Here is a 27712-nt window from a genome sequence, read left to right as displayed (position 1 = left end):
CTCATGGGTAAAAGTTTCTGCCTGGAGAGCATCAAAAAAAAGTGTGACTACTTGATCTAGAATAGACCAAGCTTTCATTTTCTTTATGATTTGCCATATTTGATGTTAGAAAGTATACTACAGGCCTAATTATCATTCTTATGAGCTGGAAATTTACCTTACTATAAATTATTTAGGATAGTTGAAAGCTTTATTAATGTCTTATCTGGCTTACTCATGGCAATTTACAATTCTTTAAAAGTATACTTTAATTGCTGCCATTAAAAGCTTTAAAATTTTACATCTGGGGATAATATTAATGTATATAAGAAATTGGGAATAGTAAAATAATTAACTGCTATAAATTATTATGTCTATGCATCCTAATTATATTACAAGTTCAAAAGAGACATAGGAGGGGACAATTTAAATAAATTGGAGTAAGAAGGTGCAGGACCCTAAGGTGGCCATTTGGCGTGGTGGTCAGGTCGCCTGTTAGGTTGTCTGCGTCCCCACCAGAGTGCCTGGTTCACTCCCCAGCTTTGGCTCCTGACTCCAGCTTCCTGCTGATGTGCACCCTGGAAAGCAGTAGTGATGGCTCACGTTGTCGGTGACTGTCACCCCTGGGGGGCACCTGAACTGGATTCCCAGATCATGGCTGAATGATATGGTAGCGATAGGAAAGAAAATAGAAGCAAAATCACGTTTTCTAACTGTTTGGGAACTGTTGAATTTTTGCAAAGTGGTAATATTTTCTATGGTTTGTATTTGATCACTGTTGATGGGTAACACACCTAATTATAGTCACAAGGCCTCTAAATAAATGTATTTTCTTTCTTTCTTTCTTTCTTTCTTTCTTTCTTTCTTTCTTTCTTTCTTTCTTTCTTTTTTGACAGGCAGAGTGGACAGTGAGAGAGAGAGAGAGAGAGAGAGAGAGAGAGAAAGGTCTTCCTTTGCCGTTGGTTCACCCTCCAATGGCCGCTGCAGCTGGCGCGCTGTGGCCAGCGCACCGCGCTGATCCGATGGCAGGAGCCAGGTGCTTCTCCTGGTCTCCCATGGGGTGCAGGGCCCAAGTACTTGGGCCATCCTCCACTGCACTCCCGGGTCACAGCAGAGAGCTGGCCTGGAAGAGGGGCAACTGGGACAGAATCCGGTGCCCCGACTGGGACTAGAACCTGGTGTGCTGGCGCCGCAAGGCGGAGGATTAGCCTATTGAGCTGCGGCGCCGGCCCAATAAATGTATTTTCAAACAGAAAAACTAGAAGGGACTATGCTGATGCAAAAAGTTATTTTATCTCTTCATGTACATATACAAATAAATGTGCATATATGGTTGTACATATACATGTACATGTATGCTAAAATTTTTATCTCGCATATATGTTACACACAAATATGTTTATGACTTAATATTATACTTGAAAATATTCCTTTAAATATTCCTTTAAAATTGTGTGGAGATATACACAACAAACTGTAATATTTAAAATGTAAGAAAAATGAAATATTTAATGCAATTATCAGATTGACTAGAGTTTTCCTGTTTTAATTTCTGACCACTTTTCTCTTTTTTTTTTTCTTTAATAACACCACTGGGAACAAGGTTAAAGTTTGTTTTTCCCATGGTAGCAGGGGAAAAATGCTTAAGAGCAGATTCTACCTTTTGGTACCACCTGCTCGGTTTTGCCTTCATGCCATTTCCTTTGATATTGTTTCATCACCGTCTTAATAATCAATTTGCCTGCACACAGAAAGTCAAAGGCACAAGATCTTGAAAGAGCACAGCATATTGCATTCGCTTTCTTCATTTCAAATTGCGAATTGTGTAGTTTAGCTGTGTTTTCTACAAAGCTACGTGGCAAGCATGAACAACAGGAAGTGAAAAAAGCTCAGTTTGCTGACATTAACAGACGACGGTGAAGGAGCGGGACGATGATGAAAGTCTCTGGTTATTTAATGGGATACTAACCCTGAGAAACTTAGATAACTTCTCATAGTGTCATCACTGCAGAAATCCTTTACTGCTAAATAAACAAAACGTATTTGACATTTTCGTTATCGTCTGGCATAAAAATAGTGTTCCTTAATTTAAAAAGCAAAGGTTGTATTCTATTAAACTTGCAGAAAGTTAGTCCTGCAATCTGCAGATAAAAGTCAATCATAGGCCGGCGCCGCGGCTCAATAGGCTAATCCTCCGCCTTGCGGCTCCGGCACACCGGGTTCTAGTCCCGGTTGGGGCGCCGGATTCTGTCCCGGTTGCCCCTCTTCCAGGCCAGCCCTCTGCTGTGGCCAGGGAGTGCAGTGGAGGATGGCCCAGGTGCTTGGGCCCTGCACCCCATGGGAGACCAGGAAAAGCACCTGGCTCCTGGCTCCTGCCATCGGATCAGCGCGGTGCGCCGGCCGCAGCGCGCCGGCCGCGGCGGCCATTGGAGGGTGAACCAACGGCAAAGGAAGACCTTTCTCTCTGTCTCTCTCTCTCACTGTCCACTCTGCCTGTCAAAAAAAAAAAAAAAAAAAAAAAAATAAAAAAAAAAAATAAATAAATAAAAAAAAAGTCAATCGTGCTATTAGCTTTTGAGCTCAAGGACTCCCTATAAATTATTGCTATTAATTCACACTCACAAGAAAATCAAACTGTCCAAAATGTGCACATGGCTAGGAAAACCAAGTTTTGGTTTTGTGGCAAAGGAAAATACGATGTATGTCATGATCTTAGAGCCACAGTCCATACCTACACAAGCACATACGCAAGGATGGCCTGATTTTCAAAGATCAAGTAAAGAACAAGGCCAGTTGCTAGGGGGGTCCATTCCTGCACCACCATAGTTACAATAGAAAATAGAGTCTGAGCAACTGCATCTCTTCACAGAAATATGACAATAATTAAACCTTAGATACCAAAGTGCAAACCAAGCCCAAATTTGACTGAAAAGAGAGACAGAGAGAAAGGTCTTCCTTTGCCGTTGGTTCACCCTCCAATGGCCGCCGCGGCTGGCGCGCTGAGGCTGGCGCACTGCACTGATCCGATGGCAGGGGCCAGGTACTTATCCTGGTCTCCCATGGGGTGCAGGGCCCAAGCACCTGGGCCATCCTCCACTGCACTCCCTGGCCACAGCAGAGAGCTGGCCTGGAAGAGGGGCAACCGGGACAGAATCCGGCACCCTGACCAGGACTAGAACCCGGGGTGCCGACGCCACAAGGCGGAGGATTAGCCTAGTGAGCCGCGGCGCCGGCCAAGTATCTTAACATTATATACACACAATATACTCCTGTATCTCTTACTTAATCAAATACTGATTTTAAATCATGTTTGCTTTTAAATTTGTAATAAAGCTATGTAAACATAAACAAAGTAATGGCTGATTCAAAAGTATCTCTATTACTGGTAGGTAGCTTAGACTTTAATTTTACATAATCCATGAAAGTAGATCAAAACACCAAGGTGCAGAGAGCTAACTGACTACTCGATACCTCAGCTCTAGAATCTTTTCGACTAAACAGCACACTGCCTGTGGTATAATAATAATTTTGCTACAGGTCTCAATTTATTTCGTTCAAATCTGTAATCATTAGATGAATCGGCAGTATTATTTATTTTCAGAATAATGCTTCAGTGGTGTGCATGTGGCACAGCGGAAGTCACTGCTTGCAACGCCGCACCCTCCACTGCAGTCTGATTTGGAGTCTTTGCTTCTGAGTCTCGCGTCTGCTGATGCACACCCTGGGAGGCAGGAGGTGATGGCTCAGACTTGTCTCCCTGGCGGAGTTCTAGGCTCCTAGCTTTGGCCCAGCCCAGCCCTTGCTGTTGCTGGTATTTGGGAACTCAACCAGCAGGTTGAAGATCAATCTATTTTTCTATTTCTGTCTCTTTGCCTTTAAATAAATAAAAATAAAATGTTTAAAATAATGCTTTATAAAACTGATCATTGTCATCAGTCAGTAATCACCTGGCTATCATTTCCTCATAGCCTCTAAAATTATTGCATATACACTGGGTAAGTATCCAAATAATTATTAGGTAAAATAACATGTATACTTTATTTGGAAGTAATAATAAAATTAGCATAGATGGTAACAATGGCATGGTAGAAAATTATATCTAATTATTGAATTGTAATTCTTTTTAAAAAGTTTTTTTTTTTTTATTTGAACTGCCAAAGAACAGAGAATCAGGAAGACACACACACACACACACACACACACAGATTTTCTATCCATTGTTTCACTCCCCGAATGCCTGAAACAGCCAGGGCTGGGCCAGGCAGAAGCCAGGACCCAGGAAGTCCATCTGGGTCTTCCAGTTGGGGGTCAGAGGCTCAAGTACTTGGGCCATCATCTGCTCCCTTCCCAGGCGCAGTATCAGGAAAGTGGGTGGGAAGTGGAGGCAGGACTCAGGCCCAGGCACTCCAATACAGGCTGCAGGCGTTCCCAGGGGTAGATTAACCCCCTGTGACACAACACCTGCCCAGTGAGTTGCAACTCTATATGCTGGTTTAAGATTTTTCCTTCCCAAACATTTGAAAACATAAAAGATATCAGACTGCTAGGGAGTTGAATTTAGAATAAATATATAAAGATTTGGGTCAAATCACTTATGTCATGATCTGGTTAGCCCAATTTTCCAGGACATAAATCCTGAGATAATTACGCAATACCTCATAGCTGGTTTGAAGTAACAAGTATGTGGGGGCACCCGGCACTGAGCAGTTAAGTGGCTCCCAACCTAAAAGCTGCTGCTCTGTGTCTTATTGCGAAGAAGAAGTTATAAGCACAGAGACAGGACACTCTGTCCAGAGCTGCTGACCTTGTCGTTTGAAACCACCAAACAGAACATTTCTGGAATTTGAGTCCGGTCTCCCATCGTTTAAGTTTAAGCTCTGGATATGGCACATAGTAGAAAGCCAGTTCCTCTTTATGTGAAGACACTCAGATTTCGCATATGCCAAGCTAATGTATACAGAGGAAAACAGAAACTCTAGACAGTGCTCCAGCTGATTAATCATAGGCCCTAACAACACCACTTCTTCAATACCCTCACGTTTATCAAAATTCCTGACCTTGAGCAAAGCAAGGCAGGGATTCTCATCACAGAAATAAGCAGATTACGATTTTCCTTTAGACAAAATGACCCAGGCACCCTTCTCAGCTACTTTCCAGTATACTGAAGAATTTTCTGCTCCTTAGCCACGATCCGTCGGCACTCACTGTCAAAGAGCAGGGCTTTAGGAAGCACTGTAGCTGTAGCGGAAGCCTGAGACCGCCTATCCAGCGTGGTCCCCACCAGCCTGGGTTTCTCCCGGGGCCTTAAGGATAAAGGAGGAGGATGTGTCGATATTAGCGAGGGAGGAGCTGCGCTTGGAAGGAGATCTTTTTGGCTGACAGCATCAATGGGTTGTTTTGAAGTTTAGGAGGAGCAAAGGGAGGATGAGGGGGTGTCATAGGAAATGAGACCATGCGTGTAGGAGGAGATCGTGTTACACAGAGCTTTGAAACTGACCATAAAATCCTAGACATGGCTCTGCTAGGGGAGAAGGAAGGAGCTGGCGGGTTGGGCGGAGGGGGTGAGCGAACGCAGATGGAAATGAAACGTGGCTGCAAGACCGGGAAGAGAAGATGGATAGCAAGTGCCTTGAGGAACAGCCTGTAGGTTGCACTGAAGCTAAAAACCCCAGCACGACTGTCAGTTCTTGACTTCTCTTGGCATGTGGAAACGCCCATTCACATCAAACAGGGGAGAAACATGGAAGAAATCTGTTGCATTATTTATGTCATAAAATTAATGTCATCTGAAGTGCCCCTCATTTTACTCGAATTTTAATATTTTCCTTAACCCTTAAGATAAATGCAGCCATCATTTTCCTCTAGTGTTTTGTATCTTTCCCCTGGCCGTTTTAAAAATGAGTGAGGCAGGGGTTGCCACCTGGGACGCCGGCCTCCCGTATGGGCACTGGTGTGAGTCCCAGCTGCTGCACTGCCCATTCAGCTCCCTGCCGGCTTGCTGCTTCCCCTGGGGGAGCAGCGGAAGATGGCCCAAGTGCTCGGGCCCCTGCAGCCAAGTGGGAGACCTGGAGGATGTTCCTGGCTCCTGGCTGTGGCCTGGCCCAGGGTGCCAGCCGTTGTGGCCATTGGGGGATTGAACCAGCAGATGGAAGATCTCTTTCCCTGTGCCACCCCTCCCGCTCTGTAACTCCGACTTTCAAATAAGTAAGTAAAATCTTAAAAAAAAAAAATAAGTGAGGCAGAATGGAAGAGATGCATATGAATGTGTTGTCGGGAAGACAAGGCTTCTCCTTAGAAACTTTGGCCCACCTGCTTCTTTGGGAGCGAGACCCCAATAGAACCTTCAATGTGGGCTCAACCCAGGCTTCTCGCCTCCCACACAGGGCTTCCATAGGATAGTGGTTTCATCTCCCAAAGATGCTTAGCCGCCACTCAGCATCATGGAAGGGCCCGGAGCAATGCTGGTTGCCTTGCATTCCCAGCCTTGTGGCTATTACAAATGCTCCGTGGCAATCCCACAGACGGAACCCAAGCAGGTTCCTCAGAGGCACGAGGCCTGCTGCGGTGGCTGCGGCTGCTGTAATCCCACTACCGCGGTCAGCCCTCGCAGGGACGGCTGGTCAATCCCGGCAGCTCCGAGAATGCAGGAAGTGGCGAGGTCCCGAGCTGGACACCGCCCGTCTGTGGACGCAGCGCCCCCATATGTGAGTGCAGCATTGGCTGGGTGGTGGTCCTCCCTCCGACCATTTTTGCCCGTGTGGTCCTAACACAGAAACTCTTGGCTGTCACTTTTCTTATTATTGTTCAACCCATACTTATAATCCTCGCCCATAATATACGAGGTAGACATTGTGTTCTGCACTTTACAGTTAAGGAAACTGCTTATGCCCCATGGGTACAACTAATAATTAACATAGCTGGAACTGATAATAATTATATGCGTGGCCAAGGCATTATAGCCGAAGTCAGCAGGCTTAAACTTGTTGCCATATGAAACATGTGATTTTCAAAATTCATAGCAAAAACAAGTGGTTTGCACAGTGGGGAAATGCTCAGGGAACGTGTCTGAGCTCTCGCCTGGCTCTGCCGCTCGTTGTCCTAACTTGTTTCTTTACAGGCTCGAAATGGTAACCAGGGCCTGTGCCGCAAATGAGGGGCCTGAGAAACAGGTAAGTCCCAGGTTTTTCAGAGGATTAATCGGGCAATGCATTTCAGGCCCATAAAGATCAACATAGCAGGCTGCACGGTTTGTCTTCCTTGATACCCTTTTATTCTCCTGAACGATTCCTCTCGTAGCCCCGTGTCACATGCGGGTCCTTTTACCCTTGCCATCCCCCCACAGCTATCCCGTCCACATCAACACTGCGGAACTCAATGACCCTCTTCTACTTCCTGGGTCAGTGACCAACTCCAGCTCCTCGGAGACTTGCCTAGCTTTCTTCTACTGCTTGGCATTTTTGTTGACTATGGAAATTCCGGATGCCTACTTCAAGGTAGTTTTCTGTTTTGACTCTGGATTTGAATGGATCCCATTTCTGATTTTTCTCCATTTCCATTAACCCTCCTTCTTCGTTATCAATCCCCCCTGCCCCCAACCACCTTCACACAAAGATTTAGTTTTTGGCTATCTTCTATTCCATTTCTCCAGAAATGTTAAATTGTCACTCAAAACTTAGAGTCACGACTTGCTTATATGCGCTCAAGCGCCTGCCTGCTCCCTTTTAGCCTGTCCCTTGCCCACGTGACGTGTGGCTTGGTTGTCTCTTCCCAATCTTCACCTCCACGGAACCAAGCACTGTGCATTCTTACTTCCTCTAACCGAGATCCTGCAACCCAGGATCTGCCAGTTCTCCCAGTGATGCTCTGATCTCACCACAGAAACCATCACGTTTTGATATCCACACTCAAAGCCTAACACATAACTGTGGCTTCTCAGGCTCATTGATTATTTGCTGTCAATCATCATTGACAACTATTATTCTATAAAGGAGTTCTTATTTTATTCCTTCCAATTTTACTGTTCGAATCTTGGTTGTGTACACAAGAGTGGATTTGCTTAACTTCTAGCCGACTTCTTACTCCATCCCTTTGTCCAACTGCCTCATCACATACTCTGTTAGCATTTTAGAAAACTCGTCTCCACCACATTCATGTCCTGCTTGATAATACGCAGTAGCTCTCTTTGCTCATACATGGGTTTCTCTCAAGATTCTTCCTAATTTTGACCAATCCTAACAGTCCAGCTCCTTTTGTAATGCACAAATGCTTTATTTAGAAGATTCTCTTTACCACACAACAAAGTTCATGCCTTTGCTGTTATTTTCATGTTTTTACTTTTTGGCAATGAAGATATTTACTTTGCTGCTATTTATCCAAAGTCTTCGATACTATTATCAGAACTAATCTTCAAGTATTTTAATGTAGTTACTTTATTAGCGGGTTAGTGGTTATAAAGACTTGAGTTTAAACAGTGGCCCTATGATTCCTTAAGATGCGAGACTTTGTGTTGGTTTCAGAATCTTTCAAATGACCAGTTTTCTTATCTACAAAATGAGGAAAATCCCATGAGCCTACTTAGAATGCTGTAGGGATTACATAAAATAACTCAGTTGGTGCAGTCTCTGGATATCAGGTATCCATTCATTTCTACAGTATTTTTTTGTGATCCCCTCTCTGATCAGGGCTTGGGGTTACACTGCTGGATTAGACAGATCCCACGTCAGAACTCCTGCACCTCCAGTGTTGTAAGGAAGACAGACATGACACAAATGCTTTTATAATATTCATGACATGTTAATGGATATTTCTCAAGGGACAGTATCACATGGAAGCACATACTGAAGACCTAACTCTGGAGGGGCCTGGGCTCTAGTTGGTCACGGAAGCCCGCCCTGAGAGGACACCCAGGTGGAGGTGTGGGGGAGGGCAAGGCATTCTGCAGCAAATGTGCAGGAGCGGCTCCATCAGGAGTGGCTGATGCTCCGTGGGTGCTGTGGAGTCTGGCCTCTTGATTCCTCTCCTGAACACTTCGTTCCCTGAAACCCCCTTGGTGGGTTGCTGGCCCTCCTCTGTGCTCTTGGATCTTGTCTAATTCCTGCTGCTCTGGGACTTGCATCATTCCTCTCATTGGCTGGAATGACCCTGTCTTGTCTTGAGCATCCTGCAACTGGCCCAGATTACCCTAACCAAAACCAGCCCTGATGGGGGTTTCTGTGGCACAATGCACACAACTGCATTACACCTGCCACTGAGGTGACAGGTTAAATGCATCGCTCTCCTATACATCTGCAATGCTGGCACCAACACAAAATGAACACAAAAAAGTATCGGTTGGAAACATGTTTGACAATTATGCCAGTTTCGTATGTTTAAGGAATCTCCAAGTTAATTAGGGGCAGAGCTCACGTCTTATACAATCAACCTTATTTATCACTATCAGAATATGGCACAAATGCCACACTGTTGGAGTGTGTAGGCTGGTAGATTGTGAATGCATACTCGCCATCTATTAGAGCTGATGGACTAATTAATAATTATTTGACTGTCAAATCTGACATATTGAGAAAACGATATGAAAACACAATCCTATTTATTGCCTCACTTTCCTGGCCAACAAGGTAATAGCCACTATAATATGAAATGTTAGCTAGAGAACTGAAAACCAGAGAGGACTCTGAACCAGTTGGTGCTGAAAGTCACTTGCAGCAAGAGTGTTAGATGCAAGGCTTCGACGTTGCTTTGAACCTTCCATCATGCTTCTGTTTTGTAGGATTTTAAATAGTGTGGGAGGATATTCAGTCATTCAGAAAAAGCAGTTATCTCCTTAACTTTCTAGAGCTTACTCTAAGAGTAAAGAAGGCATTGACGTAATAATCCTCTTAAGACCAGTGATGGGTCAGTTTAGAGCTGTGAGGGAAAAGAAAGCCATTAGGGGAGAAAGTATATGTAAACACTCATGTCCAGCACAGCCTTCCGTGTGTTTTCAGAGGCCCAGCGTAAAACACTTTTGTTTCGATAGGAACGGAAACCTCAAGGTTTCACTCAGTTCATACTTCGGCTTGGATTCCACTGGCAAAGAATAAATGCTCTACTTGATGTCACCCGTGGTGCTGCTAGGACAACTGGTACAAATCTTGCTGCTTTTCAGATGAATCAAGTCCTTATCACGTAGAAATACGTCAATAAGAATAAGCACTTTTACCTTTAAAGGTGCAAGTCCAAAAAGTGTCAATTATGAACATTTTGACCAATGACATACTACGAATATTATTTCATAGATAAAATAGGGGACAGTTAAAGCACTGATTTTACAGCATTGATTTTAGAGCAATTATAGGTTTGACGATAACCATTATACAGTCTGGTAAGCCGTAGACTGAAACGACACATACGGATATAGTTGTGCTATAACTTCAACATCTAATAAAAACATAGCTGTTTCTTTAAATTATTTGTTAGGATTTCTTATGGGGAATTCATAATAGATCTTGTTTCAGAAATTGAGTGCTTCTTTTGTAATAATACAGTTCCAAAAGTTGCATATCTACACCCAGTTGGTGAATATACACGGAAACAATTTATAGTTTATTTGCACTGAATACCTACATTTATTAACTGGAAAGACTTTTATGTAATCAAACTAAATTTTAAAAATTATGCCTTGTACTGATGACCTCCTATCCATTTGTAAACTTGACCATTTATGCAGAGATTAAATAAGAAATTTTGTGACTTCATTTCTAGGAAAATATATTTGAAAGCGACATTTTTATACCATGAATGATTTCAAGTTAGACCTGTTCTGTTCTAGAAAACAAACTAGAAGAATTATGCATGTGAATATTTAAAAGATTCTCAAATTTGGCCCATGCATTTTCTGAGTAGCATAATATAAACATTACACAAGACTATTTCCAGTTTTCTTTTGCAATAGAGGGAGGTATAGGTGTGTGTAGTTCTTGGATTTGAAGTTTGGGAAAGAAGCTGGTAAGAGCTTTGTAAGGGAAACCATGGAAGTGCAGGGAGCAGGCACGTCTGTTAGCGTGTTTCCTAGGAAGGATCGGCATGGGTGTTCAGTGAAAGGTGGGAATTTGACAGAGTGCTACGGCTGCTGAATCACGATGCACCTGTGCTGCCATTTCAGAAGATTTGGTCCTTTAGTGTTTGCTCCCTAAACAACAGACAGGTAATACAGTGTTCCCGGGAGATGTGCCTCCTATGAGCAGGAATGGCCTCCGACACCACTAGAGCATGTTTCTCAGCAAGGCGGAAGGAAGCAACTCAAATGCAAAGAAACAGAAATGCACAAAGCAATGCAAGATGGAATCGGAGCTTACGCCTGGAAGACAGGAGCAGAACTCCAAGTGGGGTCAAATGCCTGCTTTTAAGTCAGTGTTTCTTCTTCTCCTGAAATCAGACTATTCTGTACCATTTATCCTTTTGAAAAGTCAACAGCCATGCTGATACTGCTGGTTAGATTCATTTACTGAGATTTACAAATATTATCAAGTAGCTAAAAATGTGTTCATCACCACGTTGTAGAAAGTTGTGTAGGCTGAGACAAAAAATATGATTTTACACAGAATATTTTATATACCACATCTAGCCCAAAGAGAGAAATATCACACTAAAATAGCACACAGCTTGTCAGCGGGAGAGCAGGGCTGGGAGTGCGGGAAGACGCAGAGTGAGAAGCATTTAGTGTCCAATTCAGAACCAATTTAGCAGAGCACTTTAATGGATTCTACACACTTGATCACAGTATCTCTTGGGGTAAAGTGATGTGATTAAATCTCAGTCTGACACTGGTTAATCCACACTGGTGTCTAAAAACCCAGGTTTCGAGAAAACTGCTTCCCTTTCTCTCCATTTTCTTAGGCAATGAACTTCATCTGTCACGTGAGTACCCAGAGATTCGATGACTTGGGAGCTAGCGGGTGAAGAGTTGCAGCAGAGTTTTGATTATCATCAAGAGCCTGCTAGATACTGTAGGAATCTGGGATGCCTGTTTAGAGTTTATAAAAGTAGGCTACAAGCAAATGAAACTCTACAGTATTAACATGGCACTTTATTTCCCAAGAGACATGCAGGTTGTACATTTGTGCATAACTTTGTATAATCTGCCAAATCGTAAGTCCTAGGCAGCCCTCGGTCCGCCTAAGAGCAAGCACGTGGTGCAGACACGCAGATGAACGCCACCAAGCAAACAAGCTTTTACGGAGTCCAGGGCGACATGGGTGCTTTCGGACTGAAACTTCTTGGTGAGGCAGGTGCGTCGTCTGCTCCCAGGTGACTCCCGAGGGAGGAGGAGGAGACCTCTGTTTCAAACCAAAGTACAACTTGCCTTCACCCTCAGGGTTTTAGTTTGAACCTCAAAAAAATGCAGCGTGGTTTTCTTGAACGTTCCCTGGGCCTCAGCGTGAGTGTGTGGCTGCTGTTGCTTCCGCCTCCCCCTTTCAGCCGCTCACCAGAAAACTCCCACCTTTTACACTTGAAAAAGCACCACATCCCTTGTTATGTCACTTTATATATTTTTATTCATTTTAAATATGAATTGCATATTAATTTTAAATATTATGATTAATATTATTTTATATTGTTCCCTGTGTGGCAGTCTTTGGAGTAAAAAGGAGATTTTACCACAAATGTGCTATTTCCTTCCATGTGGTAAGTGTGACAATACCAAGAAACTCTTGGTCACACCTCATTCAGATGATTGACTTTTACAAATAAACAACCTATTCCACTTGGAACAAAAGGTCCAAAATAAAAATTGATATTATTGTTATGTAATAATTTCTATTATGAAATCAATTTTACCAAAGTGACTTTGGAGTATATTTCCTCCCTCCTTCCCTTTCCTCCTTCCAAACATTAATTATGGTAGATAGCCTCCAACCGTTTCTTTCTTGAATTGGTGCATAAGGGATTGTAACAGTAAAATAACTTCCAATTACACGGCTGTGTAAATTCCGTTGTGAAAAAATAATGTAAAACTGTTCTCTGTTGAGGCCAAATGCACGAGAGATAACACCATTCTACTGACACAAACAATCATCATGCTAAAGTTTTAGGAGAAGTACCTGTTAATCAGTGTAGATTACTCCAGGCACACAAGTGATGACACGCGTATGTAAAATACAGAAAATAACGCACATTGAATGTGGAGATCCCACATTAGTATTAATTTTTCTGAGAAAGGCTGTTGGCGTTGCTGGGGACTTTCATTTCACATCCTTATTCTAACTCGTAGCCTGTGGCTTTTGCACAAGAAAAATACAAGAATAATTAACCTTTGAAAATAGAGGAAATGACCTTCAATAGTTCAGAAGGTTCATGTGATGAGAGTCCTACCTGCAAGTATTTTTCTTATTTCAGTCAAACTCCCCGAGTCTGGAAGCAACTATCACACTAGGCGCGTCCGTGGACTGGCTGGCCTCTTTGTTGTGTCCCTATCTGAATATCTACAACAGATGTACCATCTGCAACACAGGAGCCGTCAGGGCCACTTCTCTGAGGAGGGGACACATGCGGTGACATTCCAAGAATGCGGCGCACACGTTAACATAAATGTATGGAAGGAGAACAGCTGGGTAACGACAGCCTCACGACCAGGACTGAAAGAGGAAGAAGACTCCAGGAAGGCAGGAGAGGGGGGGCCGTGGGGTGGGTGAGGGCTCCCACAAGGGTTCAGAGGGAGGAGTGAACAATCGGGTGTCCCGAGTTGCTAGGATGACAAGGAGACAAAGGACCACCATCCAACAGAGGCTGTGGGTGGCCACTGGCTTTGTGCAATGGTGGGAAATGATGGAACAGGGCAGGCCAGGGACAAAGTGGGGAGAAGCAGGATGTAAGGTCAGAGAATCCTGTCAGCAAGGGAAGTCACACGTCTGGTGGCCTTGCAACCCCTGGTCCCATTTCCAGAAGAAGCATCCCCTTCATCTCCTACATGGAGGCACCATCCTAGACCTAATAACTATTGTGTTTCTTAAATATTTTCTCACTACATCCAAGAGAATGGGTTCTTGCCATTTTTGTCCCTCTTACACTTTCTCTAAACTTATACACGAACACACACACACACACACACTTAATTTGAAAGGCAAAGTGACAGACAGAGCACCCATCTGCTAGTTCACTCCCCAAATGCCAGCGATGGCTGGGCTGGGCCAGGGCTAACACTGGAAGCTGGGAACACAATCCTGGTCCCCACATGGGTGGCAGGAATCCAACTACTGGAGCCCTCACTACTGCCCCCCATGGATTGCTTTGGTGGAAAGCCGGAGTCAGGAGCCAGAGCCAGAGCCCTGTATGTATCTCGACCACTAGGCCAAATGCCTGCTCTTATATTTTTAATTTTTTTTTAAGAAATTATGGCTAATTCAAGGTTCAGACTCTGTTGTCATAATTTTACCCACTTGCACTGCAGAACAGTCATGGATCTAATGGTGGTCTCCTACCCATGGAAGAATGGCACACATGTGCTTGTCATCTGTGAGACACAACACAGGGAACCGCCCAGTTCCAGGACAGTGGGGTCTACACTTCTGACAGCATCACATGACACCAGTTCCCACCGCCACCACCACACTTTGAAATAAAAGCAGGCCTCACACATCTGAAAACACCTCACATTTATAAAGTACCGTGAACTGTCTTTTCTATCAGTCCTCGCAACAGTTTAGAGATGGACAATGTCCAGGCAAGTTCGTCTGGACTGAGAATGGATCCATTTCAAAACAATCGTGCTTCTCACAATAGACACTTGACTTTCTTACGTGGAAAATCCACTAAACTCCACATTTACAAATATACGAAGGCAATCTAAAATGAATTCTGTTCTTTATATTAGGCTTTCATAACTTTCTCTATGATATCATCACTCACTATGGTTGTTAGTATGGACACATATGTATACAGATACATATATCCACATAAATTTTATATGTATATAGATACATAGCATATTTCATATATTTTTCCCATTGAGAACATTTATAGAAAACTCACCACAGGATTTTAAGTATAACTCAAACTGCACTTTTAATATCTTTTCCCTAAGTCAGATTTGATCTCTTTGGACAACTGAGTTCTGTGACTATAAGTCACCTTGTTCCGGCCTCTTTTTCTTTTCTCATGCTGCTCGTCAACACTCAACCAATTTCCATCCTGCTCATTAAAGCTCTTTCCTAACAGATGTTACTTTTTTTTCCCCCTTTTCTGCTTTCATGAGCTTCAGGGGAGATCAAAGCACTTGGTCATCCCTGTTCTTTGTACACAGAGGTGTGTGGGTGAACTTCTGCATGATCCTTGTGTTCGGCTTGCTTTCCTCATTTTTCACTTGTTTTCCTTGATAATATTTGATGTGTGATGATTGCTTCTACTGGTAGTTATCATCCTAAGTCTAGCCACTTTGCAGAGAATAAAAGCAAATAATGCAAAGTAGAAAAAAAATTTAAATTTTATCTATTTTGATGAGGCAAAGATACTAAGAAAAATGATCTACCTTAATTTTTATAACACATTTATAAAGATGTCGAGGGGCATGGGATATTGTGGCTTTCATTTCCGTTTCACACACTTGGCAATAGGACCAAAAGCAACACAGGAAAATGGGAAGAACTCCTGAGTCAGCCGTCAGAGGCACTGAGCTTACATTCAGCTTCTACCACTAAACAGCTATGGGACTGGAGAACGCTATTTCACCAATCTGAGCTTAAATTTTCTACCTTCTAAAGTGAAGCGCGGGGATTAGAAGAGCTATAAAGTAACTGCAACCTATACTATTTTAAATGTTTTAAGAGAGACCTTTGTGGAAGCTGTGGTCACAGTTGCTTTCTGGATATATCATTTTTTAAAGTTGCGTATCAAATATTGCTGAGTTTTGGGTCCAGCATAGAATTGGACTAAAGTAATTATGAGGGTATAACATTTTCTATCTTCACTTTTTGCACTAACATCTTTTAGATCACATTATTTTTCTTAGTTACACCATCGAAAATATTTTCATTTTTGTCTAAGATTATTATACTTTTCACACCTGAACAATACAATGTACAAAGGAGAACAAGATTATATTTTTTGTCACTGGTGTGTGAAATACATCGTTCCATGATGTCTTTCAATTCACCTGTACTTGATTTTCATCAAGAGACTAGAAGTGTGATAATCTCTGACACGCTTTATAAAACAAGGTTCATTCATTCACTTCTAGCTTTTTGGATGTTTTTATCTTTAAAATGATAACATTTCCCTTACCACTCATATAATATAATCTTTTCCCATTCTGCTATCAGGTAAGTTATTACGCCTTTCTAAAAATATTTTTACATAAGACTAAGAAAGTACGCAATTTTAGCATGAATTAAGAAAAAATTCCTGGTTGAGTGTTGTGGTGCAGAGGGTTAAGTCACCACACATCCCACATCAGAGTTCAGGCTCAAGTCCCTGCTGCTCCACTTCCAATCCAGCTCCCTGCTAACGTGCCTGGGAAGGCAGCTGAAGATGCCCAAGTGCTTGTGCTCCTGACACCCACATAGGAGGCTTGGATGGGGTTCCTGAATCCTGGTTAGCCTGGCCCAGCACTGGCCATGGCAGTCATCTGGAGGGTGAACCAGCAGATGAAAGATCTCTTTCTTTCTATCTCTCCCTTTCTGTCACTCTGACTTTCGAATAAAATAAAACAGGAAAAGTGTGCGGGTGGGGTAATATCTAGGATTGTGACCTCGTGTGATTTTACACAGGAATAGGTGTTCCTCTCTGTAAACTTTCAATGTGCCCAAGATGTGGGCCATCAAGGGACATGAAAGTGGCACACCAGGCATGAAGTCTTTCCATGGTCAGCAATTTAAATACGAGGTAAGACGGGGAGGAGATGCCGGCAAAGGAAGAATCAAAAGAGGGATTTTCCAGGATGAACGCACTTACTAGGAGCCTGGACCCTGGCACATGTACAAAACTGCACCTGCTTCACCAGGAATGCCGACTTTCAGCCTCTGGATAAAGCTTTGTGATGATCCAAATGAGGTAACTGGTTGTATGTCTTAGCCAGTAACCTCTCTTCCTGAGTGCATACGTGTCGTATGCATTAGGTAAGTTTTTTTTTTTTTAACATGAGACAACTACTGGGGTATGAAAATGTTAAGGAGACCGGTTTAATGCCATTTTCTTGGCAGCAGCCGTCACACGATAAGTCAGTGGCAGACCTGAGAATTGATTTGAGATCCCATTAGCCTCCCTTTTTAAACACTCAGCAATTCCTGAGATTGCTTTCTCTGGCCCAAGGAAGTACAATTGAATTAGAATGGCAGACTGGAAAATAAAAATAAAATAAAAATGGAAAGCAGCCAACCTGTGTGGTTTAACTTCTGAAATGGGAAGTGATATTATTTCCTGCCTGGAAATGTCGAGATCTGAAGGCAGGACTCAGGTAGTGTTACCAGTTTTTCAATCGTTTATATGGGAATGGATTTCAAGTTGCTAAAGTCTAAAAGCAAAATATGCAAAGATAAGAATCATTATGCTAATGAAAGGCAAACGTATATGTCAATTAAATTTCTTTAAGAAATTATTAATGGATTACACTTCACACAAATTTTTATTTTTTCCAGCTATATTTTTCTAGATGGAATTTCTAAATATTCAAAAGTATAAAGTTGAATTGGGTTGAAATGTAAGCTTCTATTTTCAAACATGCTAATATGTTAACATCTTTGCAGGCAAAAATTACTCAATTGCACTGAGGATAATAATAAAAGCATATAAAGAGTTTATTAATTTTCTGTTAATAACTTGCATACCTCATAAAATTAAGTATGTTTCTTTCTTAGAGAATCTAGAATTTATTTATTTAAGAGGATTTTCTAAACATAGTTTCCAAACTTTGGTGTTCTTAAAATGCTACATAGTCACAATATTAGGAAAATATTGTTAATCTTATTTTGAATGAGAATTGGAAAACTCATTAACTTTTTATATTTTAAGAATTCCAGACCCCGAAGAGCTAAAAAAATCTTAAACAACAAAAACAAAACCAGAGGCATCATAATACCAGATTTCAAGACATACTACAAGGCAGTTATAATCAATACAGCCTGGTACTGGCACAAAAACAGGCTTGTAGACCAATGAAACAGAATACAAACTCCAGAAATCAATCCACACATCTACAATGAGCTTATCTTTGACAAAAAGAGCTAAACTCAATCCCTGGAGAAAGGGCAGTCTCTTCAAAAATTATGCTGGGAAAACTGAATCTCCTTAAGTGAAACAGGATCCCTACCTTACATCTTACACAAAATCCCCTCAAAATGGATAAAGGACCTAAATCTACGACCAATACCACCAAATTACTAAAGAACATTGGGGGAACTCTGCAGGATACTAGCATAGGAAAAGACTTCTCAGAAAAAATCCCAGAAGCACAGGCAATCAAAACCAAAATTGACAAGTGGGATTATATCAAGCTGAAAAGCTTCTGCACTGCAACAGAAACACTCAGCAAAGTGAAGAGGCAACTGACAGAATGCGAGAAAACATTTGCAAACTATGAAACTGATAAAGGATTAATACCCAGAATCTATAACGAGCTCAAGAAACTCAACAACAACAAAATAAGCAATCTAGTTAAGAAATAGGCAAAGAACTTGAATAGGCATTTTTCAAGAGAGGAAATTCAGATGGCAACAGACACATGAAAAAATATTCAGGATCACTAGCTATAAGGGAAGTGCAACTCAAAATCACAATGAGGTTTCACCTCACCCCAGTTAGAATGGCTCTCATATAGAAATCAACAAACAACAAATGCTGGTGAGAATGCAGGGGAAAACAGATGCTAATCCAAATGTATGCTATATTGGTGGGAATGTAAACTGGTGCAGTCATTGTGGAAGACAGTATGGAGATATCTCAGAAATCTGAATATAGCCTATCATATGACTTGGTCATCTCACCCCGGGGTATGTACCCAAATGAAATGAAATCAGCATATGAAAGAGTGATCTGTACTCCCATGTTTATTGCAGCTCGATTCTCAATAGCTAAGATATGGAATCAATCCAGATATCCATCTACTGAAGACTAGATAGAGAAATTATGGTATATATACACTATGGAATACTACACAATGATAAAAAGAAATGAAATCCTGTTGTTTGCAACAAAATGGATGCAACTAGAAACCATTAGACTTACTGAAATAAGCTAGTCCTCAAAGGACAAATACTACATGTTCTCTCTGATCTGTGATAACTAATAGAGGACCTAAATGGTAATCTTCAGGAGTAAAACTGACACTTTGAGATGTGATGGTTTTGAACAGCTTTTGTCTCGACTGATTAGGAACTGTTTTTTTCTTCATACTATTTGGTGAACTCTTCAATTAGTGTAGGTAGGGTTAATCTTATGAGTATAAAGTAAACTGAAAATAGATTGTTGTAAAAGTTAGGAGTGGGAATGGCAGAGGGAGGAGGCAGAAGGGTGGGAGTGGGGGCAGGAGGGAAGGTGAGGGGGGAGAATCACTCTGTTCCTGAGTTTGTATATATGAAATACATGGAATTTGTATACCTTAAATAAAATTAAAAATTATATTTCCATTAATGCTACAGATTCAAAGTTTTCCCTTTTTGGTAAATAAGAATAATAGTGTTCTCTCATTGTAAAACATATCATTTAAGTCTGGGTGGAAGTAAGAAAGTGAAGGTAGGCTTTGTTTATCTTTGCCCAATCCCAAGATTATTAAGAGAAACAATTAGTGGTAACAAATTTAACTGTTTCTTTGGGGAATCCTAGCACTTCTTTTATTGAAATATGATTCCATGGCTACACTATTCCCTTAATATTTCCAAGGACTCTGAGAATTTGTCATTGCCATGGGATCTCACCAGGCTGACAAGCACTGATATATTTTCAATACAAAGAAATTATGCTACTTTCAAGACGATTCTTGAAAACTCAAGCTGTAATGCATTTCAGCTTGAAACTCAATGTTTTGAGTGTTTGGAGGTGAGTATGAGTAAACACATGGGATAGCACAATCCCAGTGGGGCACTGCACTGGAGTCAGTAGGAGAGTCACATTGAGGATGGTTATGAGCACAGATTTCCCAGCTGTGTGATGATAGGTAGTGTGTTGACCATCTCCAAACCTGTTCTCTCAACTGAAAAAAGTGGAGTTAACGATGATATCACAAAGTTGTGGCAACAGTGCCATGATGTCAAAAAGCCATGAAATATGCTAGCAATGACATCCACTAATAGTAATGAAGCTGATAATAGTCCCTGGAAGTACAACAAGAGAGAAATTGGGTAGAATAAACAGGAATAAGTTAAGAATCACATTTTTATAAACACTTCACAGAATGTGTATAGGCTATCACATACCAGTGAATTACAAATAATGTACACTTAAGCAGTTCTTCATTTTAAATCACTAAGTGCTATGCATTAAATCTTATTTCCTGCTTTCACATTGGCATTGCACAAAATAGCAGTCTCTGGATTGACAGGTATACAGAAACTATCTTTTGTGAGAAGCCCTGGATGAGAAATTCAACTTTGCATGCAATACTGAACGTTTTATGCACAACACGAAAATGCAGTTTATTTATAGCCTCAGGAGTGAAAGCTGAGTGTGTATGAGCCACAATATGCCACAAACATGTCTGACTAATTATCATGAAAGAATTAGAGACCCTTTGTCCCATAACTGGAGATTTTAACCAATGTCTTATGGATTATGATATCTGGTTGTCTTTTTGATTTCTTATTGTTTGCCTTTGAGAATTTTAAGACTTTATTCAATATCTTTCACTCAATCCCAGACTAGGGTCTTAGCAGGTGTACTTCTGTCATAGTCGCAAAAGGTACTTCCTTGTACCTCCATTCATTTTCCCCAAACATACACACCAGTCGACTTTTCGTCTATTAAATCTTTCATCTGAATAAAAATGGCTTTCAAGTTCAGTAGTTGAGCTTCCAGTCTGCAGGACTGAGACACAGATGCTAAGTCTCCATGATCCCAGTTTTCTCTCAAATCTATTTCACATCTCTTCCAGAAGGCCTGGCTCGCTCATTATGTCTTCCCTTTTCACCCAGTGCTATTCTCGTCACCCCATGTAGTTCTCAAACCCGTGTCTCTGCTGTTTCTACCCCTCCAGTTTGCACCCTGCCCAGCCTGACTCATGATGCAACATGGACTTCCAGTCTCAGCGCCTCCACAAGGCTCCGGCTGACAGATCTCAGGCACCCCACGAGCTCCTCTTCCCTTTAACTTTCTAGAGTGTTTATCTTCAGTGCAGTTAAACACACCTCAGACCCTCAGATAATGAGATAGCTTCATGGTGTATCATCATTGCAGATGTTTGCTTCCATGACAACTCTTAGAGCCCCAAGGTTAGACCCTTCCCATACACAAAGTATAGGGGCTCTCATGAGATCACATGAGAAACAGCAGGGGCGTCCTAGTTTTTTGAAACAAAGCTTTGACATTGTATTCACCTTTTCAACACTCCAGAAAGCAATGATCTCTTCCCTCCTCTCTGGGACTTAGGAACCCCTCTCTGCATATTTGGACATTCACGAACAGCAAATGACAGCATGAAATATTTGGAACTTTAACCATAAAATTATCTGAAAAATTGCCATCATGTTAAAATCACTATGCCGCAATAAAACATTTTTTTTTCTCCTGGGCCCTTTGAAGTTCAATATGTCAGGTTGTTGGGCAATACTCTCATTTAGTTCCAACTGCTAGATCTCATTCTTCTGTGACAATGATGTTTGAATAGGGGTGAATATAGACTAGTTTAAATTATATTATCACAAGCACTGTTGAATTTCTACCATGAGATATTAAATTTCTTAAATGAATGCTAATGCAGACATGATGATCACCTGTATTTCTGCATTCTATCTTTGTTTACCTTCCAGGACTCAGCTGTCTGGTCCAACATCTGCCAACCACATGACGCTATTGGAGACCTGAAAAGAGACTAGGCTGAACTGAGCTGAGCTGTAAGTGCATCCCACACTCTGAACTGCAAAGGCAATGTGAAAATAAAGTCAATTATTAATGATTTTTATATTGATTACGCTTTTAAGTGATATCTTGCATATATTGGATTAAGGAGAGCATTAAAATTAATTTACTACTTTTGTACTTCTTCTAATTGTGGCTACTGGAATAATCAAAATGATGTACATGGCATGTGTTACACTGCCATTGCCACAGATGCTCTAGAAAGCCCTAATATAGTATATAATGGGAAAAACACTCAACAAAGAAGCTTAAAACAAGAGTGATAATCCAGGCACTATCACTAATAAACTGTGATTTGGGGTTGGTGAAGTCAATACATATGGCTTAATTTAAAACGCAATTATAGGGTAAGAGCATCTGTGTGTGACTCAAAATAGGCTTTTGTATTTATCTGCCCTGGGAGTGTTTTTGGACCCATTTCTACAAGTCAGGATAATATTTCCATAATAAAATAGATGCTATATTTGTTTTTCAAACCTTCCCTAAGCTGGCTCTAGCTCTGGGAGACACTGATTGAAGTGCTCTAAGAGGACAAATCTTCCTAGTCAGGGAAGGAGCAGAATTAACACCACACAGCCCACGTGTGAGAAGTCTGGAGCAGCAAGGAGCCACGAGGACTCCAAGATCTGAGCAGTAGTCCCAGGACCAGCCAAGCGTCCCTCTTTATGATCACTGGGAGGTGCCGACCTCGTGTCCTGTCAGAGTGGCCTTACCTCGTACATTTCCTACTAGGAAGTAACTTCGTAGGACTCTAAATTCCCTGTATGCTCTTCACGCTCAGAATGAAGTGCCAACAAAACTGGAAAACCAATATAATTAAAACTAGTGCTGGATCACACTGCAATGTTACTGATGTTGCCGCATATCTCAAAAAGTAAACACTTTTTTGCAATATCATCACAGCCCGAGGGCTGTGAAATTATAGTCCTTGGGGCTGGCAGGTCTACCCTATCCTGTGCCCCAGGAAGACTTAATTCTCTCTCCAATCTTCTCTCTTTCAGCGTCAACCACAATCTTCCTCCACAATCTACTCTGACTTGACTTTGACCCTTCCTTGGCAGAACTCCGTATTTGCATGCTGAGTTAACGTTTGTTTCTTTCCCATAAGCCCTAGCAAATGAAAGGAGTATTCATAGCACTCACATCATCATAAGCCTCATGCAAATGAGGACACTGAAATCTGAATTGTTTTTTCACTAGTAGGAGACAGCCGTTCTTTTAATAGGTGATTGATAGTGCCATTGCACCAACAGGGCCTAAGGGACACTAATTGTGTCTGCATACTGGCAATAAGTGAACCGCATGTGCTACAACATGAAATTAAATATTGTCCAAGCTAAGAACTGAAAGCTAATATTCCCATTTACCTGCCACTAGTCTTAGGAGTAAAAAGTTAGGAAAATACTATGAGAAAAAAATTTTAACAATGGAAACAAGGAAGTGATAGAAGGTAAGAGAACATGAATCTCATAATTATTGGTGTGACATTCAGGTCAATCAAGCCAAAATAGAAAATGTTGATTTGAAACCCCTTAATAGTGTGGAGGGTGTTGGCTTGGAATTTGATATTTTTGAAATTTTTAAAATCTACCCTTATTTCTAATCATAAGTTAGGTTCCCTCACCCTGTCACTAGATTATTAGTTCTATTAATTTTGAGAAACAGCCTTATTGAAAAAAGTGGGGCTTAGAATGTTAATAGTTCATGGAAAAATACATTGGTGAGCTGTTAAGTTCTCCCAGAATTTATGAACTGTGAAGGTTCTCCTCAAATGCAAACAGCAGATCGTTTTAAAATTTAATTTGAAATATAAATCGTGTTATTGTTTATTAAGCATGGAAACTTGTGCAGTTCAGCCTTCCAACATGATTCCAGTATTTGAAAGATTAGGAAAGAAAAACCTAGAAACCGCGGTGAACTTAGCCTGACCACATCTGGCTCCGGTCAGTGGCGCAAGTGTGGGATACACTCTCTGGTGGAGATGCTAAGCAGCTGGGAAGGGCCCACGGGTCCTGAGTCATCCCACCGCCAGAGGAGGTTTGCTTACTAAGAAGCGAATGTGGACGCCCTTGTCTGACCTAAGAAAGACGGAAAGGGCCGCCTACCCCAAAGCAAGCCCTCCTTGTTTTGCCAAGAGATCCGAGTTTCTCAGCTAAGTATCCCTCTCAGAAATAAACCTGTGCTCCACTGGACTACACGGCATCATAAATTGAGAGGTGACTCAACTGGAAGAGGTTAGATTAGAAGTTTAGCCAGCGGAGCACTCCCTACTGCTTGAATATCATTTTGGCTTTGGGGACTGTTCTTAAGAGCATTTGGTTCCAAGTTTTGCATAAGAGCAAACCCCTATTCCTGGTGGGAGGGAAGAAGCAGACAAATCATTTTATTTCATATGCAGATATGTCAGTGTCATTGTAGAAATGACCTTAGAGATAGCCATTAATGCCCTTTGGTTCTATGCTAAGTTGAGATCACGACATTACAAAAGTATTTATAGAGCTAATTCTTCCTAGGTCTCATCTGGGTCCATCTTTCTTTAGATTTCCTGACAGTGTACAGAAGAGGCCTGTTTGGACTTAGAGAAGCATCCAGAGACTTCCTTGAAAAGCTGTCCTCCTTCTAATTTCATACTTTTCCTTTTATTAACAGATGTAAATTTGAAGGGAAAATACCATTTACTATAAGCCATTTGGGGGTAGTCTGCCTCTCAGGGATGACTTACTCTTTGCATTTGAATGGCACATATGTGATTGGGAGCTTAAACTCCAGACTCATCTGTGCCCCAGCTCCGAATCATCCTGCCGTGAACTCTGCGCGTGTTTTATGATAAACACACATGTGTATGAGGTATGTGACCTCACTGGCAGTCGGTTACAATGTCAAGCTGTATTGGCAGATACCCAAGAATTGATTGACATGCATCATACAGAACTGGAGTTAATTAATATGTCTACCAATTCCCAAAGGTACCAGAGGAAACAGAAAATCTGTTTAATACAGCAATCAATGCCATGCTGTGTGTGGTCAGAAGGCATTCACTATTCAGCCAGAGTGGATTTTGGAATACACTTATGGAGTGTAAATATTGCTATGGAAATGCAGGGGAGTTAAAGGAGGTCTATTTTCATAACCAGAAGGCTACACCGGGCGGGCGTTATTTTGCAAACAGTTGTGTCATTCCTTAAAAGGAGCTGCTAATTTTCTCCTGAAAGATCTGAAGCTATTAAATGATGAAGAGAGCTTTCACTTGCTGCAAAAGTGATGTGTCCACTTCTGTGGCATCATGTCATTTCCTGCCAATGGGATTCAAAAAAAAAAAAAAAAGCCTTGGAACTCATGGGAGACAGTGAGTTATTTTAAAGGAACATCACTGCAGAGGAAAACACTGAATGTGAAAATGTACAGGGACGTCTTGATTAAGTGCAAAAGGCGAAATGTCTTTTTTTCCTATGATGCAACTACTTGTTATATGTACAGACAAGGCAGAATTTTAAACAGAAGAGCATGTTGCATTATTTTGTGCAGTGGGGGACAGAGAACAGCAAAATATACATGGAACTTGTAAATCAGCATTCAGGAGAAAAGCGTGTCCTTTATCTGAACAGTCACACTCGTGGGTAGGGGTTGTCACAGGCAAATGTCCCGAGAGCTGAGGACCCCTCACCAACACGTCTAGCTTTTGCCCTGACTGCAGCTGTGTTTCTTACCCTCCCAATCCTGCCTTCCTTCACTGTTTCTTTTTCTCAACTCCTCACACAGCCTAGCTGTTTAAATCTGACGGTAATGTTCTAAGAACCCGCATAGATCAATTTAAACAGATTCCCTCTTAAGGCAGCTTAGGCATTGGAAATTGAATTGGATGCAGTCTAGACGAGCTGGCTGGATAATACCTTTTCCAGAAGATCCTCGACTGACTGTCTAGACTGCTTTAAATTCCCTGGGTAATCACACAGTCTTCCTTCTGACCTCCCGAGGAGCCCGGGACAGTATTTCCCGATCTATAGTGTTCACTGAAATCAAAACCACTCGGCTTCTGAAGCTCACACCTCTCTCAAAGACTCCGAGGGTGGAGTCCCAGGGAAATGCTCGCACCCAGTGCTCCCCTTAAACGGGCGTGGGGTGGGTGGGCAGCTTTATTTATTTATCATTTCAGTGGAGCGGCTCCTGGGCACATGGCCTGGCTCCAGGACCGGTGGCTCCTTATTCCCCTGGCTGCCCACACACAGGGCAGCTGTGAGGAGCTGATGTGTTGGGAAGGAGTTCAATCAAATAGCACCTTCAGAAAGGAAAAAGAAAATCAATATTTAGGAGAAAATGATAGAATTCCAGGAACCACATTTGGCCCTTAATTGAAGTAGCTGGGTTTACGTAAGCCTGAGATTTTCAAAAGGCAGAGCTTACGTGCAGCATCACCCGCGAGCAGGGGAGCCCCGTGCCGGCTCGCACGGACTCTGGCGGAGAACGTCTAGGAGGCCAGGTGACAGCGACGACCAAGAAAGCTTCAGCCAGAGACACAGATTCCCATTTCACATTTAAAGAGATGGACATTTGCTTGGTACAGAATTTCAGTTTCAACATAGGCACTGACCCCCTTTCCGAAGGCACCTACTAGCTCTCCCCGCAAGGTTTAACTCTCCCCGCAACCACATGAAGTTGCGAGCGTTTGCTTCCTGGGTGAGAATCCTGTTGTAGAGCAAACAGCTTGCTGTGGTTCAAGCAGATAGAAGGAATCCATGCTGCCGTCTGGGGCCAGAGGGTGCGTTTTCCACAATGATGGGATCAGAACTCACACCCTGCTTGGAGGGGTGGATGACAGCGAAGTAACTGTAATTAAGCCAATCTCTAAAACAGTTGGACGTGGTGAAGTGGGCTTGGCCTAGGTGTTAAGGCACCACTTGGGATGCCTGCAGTCCATCTCGGAACGCACCGTGGTGCGCCCGGGTTAGAGCCCTGGCTCTGCTCTGGGGTCCCACTTCCTGCTAATGTACCCTGGGAGGCAGCGCTGATTGCTCAAGTCCTTGGGTGCCTGGCACCCCTGTGGAAGACCCCGACTGAGCTCCTGGTTCCTGGCTTTGACTTTTTGGCTGAGCCCCAGCCATGGTGGGCATTTGGGAGTGAGCCTGTGGATGGGAGTTTCTCTCTCTCCATCTCTCAAATTAACAATAATAATAATTTCAAAACTAGCTGACACTGAGAGTATAAAAGGTTTTGTCAGTTTTGCACAGTATAAGACAGAGTCTCAGAGGGGTTAAGGAATTGTTCCACAGCTATTACGTTATTATGTTGCAAAGCAAGACCTGTCTCCCACAGCTCTGTGCTAAGAGCTCTGTGTACCTGATCCATCACCCATCAGGCACTGCCGATTCCTGGAAGATATAAAAGGTGCAACACAATGTGGAGAAAGTTCTCTGGAGCTACCCCCAGGACACACGGAAGTGGCCCCAGGTTTCGGCACAGGACAGCGGGAGTGAGAGAAACAGAGGGTGACAAAGTAAGTAGAGAACATCACCAGGACCAGGTGCGAGAAACGACGCCTAATTTCGGCAGCATGACGCCGGCAGCTTAAGTAGGACTCCATTTTCTTGGTCACTTTCTGCCTCAACCTCGTGGCTATGCCAGGAGAGACAGAATGGGAGGAAGAACGTGGAGAACAGGCTGATGAGGGTCAACGGCCCTCACTGGCGATTTCTGGGGA

At 42.3% G+C, this 27712-nt stretch overlaps 1 protein-coding gene across 3 annotated transcripts in view; it reads right to left on the bottom strand.

The window, feature by feature from the left end:
* The window catches only part of SEMA3A (semaphorin 3A), a 482660-nt gene that overhangs the window by 102950 nt on the left and 351998 nt on the right, over nucleotides 1-27712 (bottom strand). The gene's annotated exons all lie outside the window — the stretch shown is intronic.

The sequence above is a fragment of the Oryctolagus cuniculus genome, chromosome 16, assembly GCF_964237555.1.
Source record: "Oryctolagus cuniculus chromosome 16, mOryCun1.1, whole genome shotgun sequence".
NCBI lineage: Eukaryota > Metazoa > Chordata > Mammalia > Lagomorpha > Leporidae > Oryctolagus > Oryctolagus cuniculus.
The sequence above is the reverse complement of the archived record's forward strand: the minus strand, read 5'-3'. Positions and strand labels throughout refer to the sequence as shown.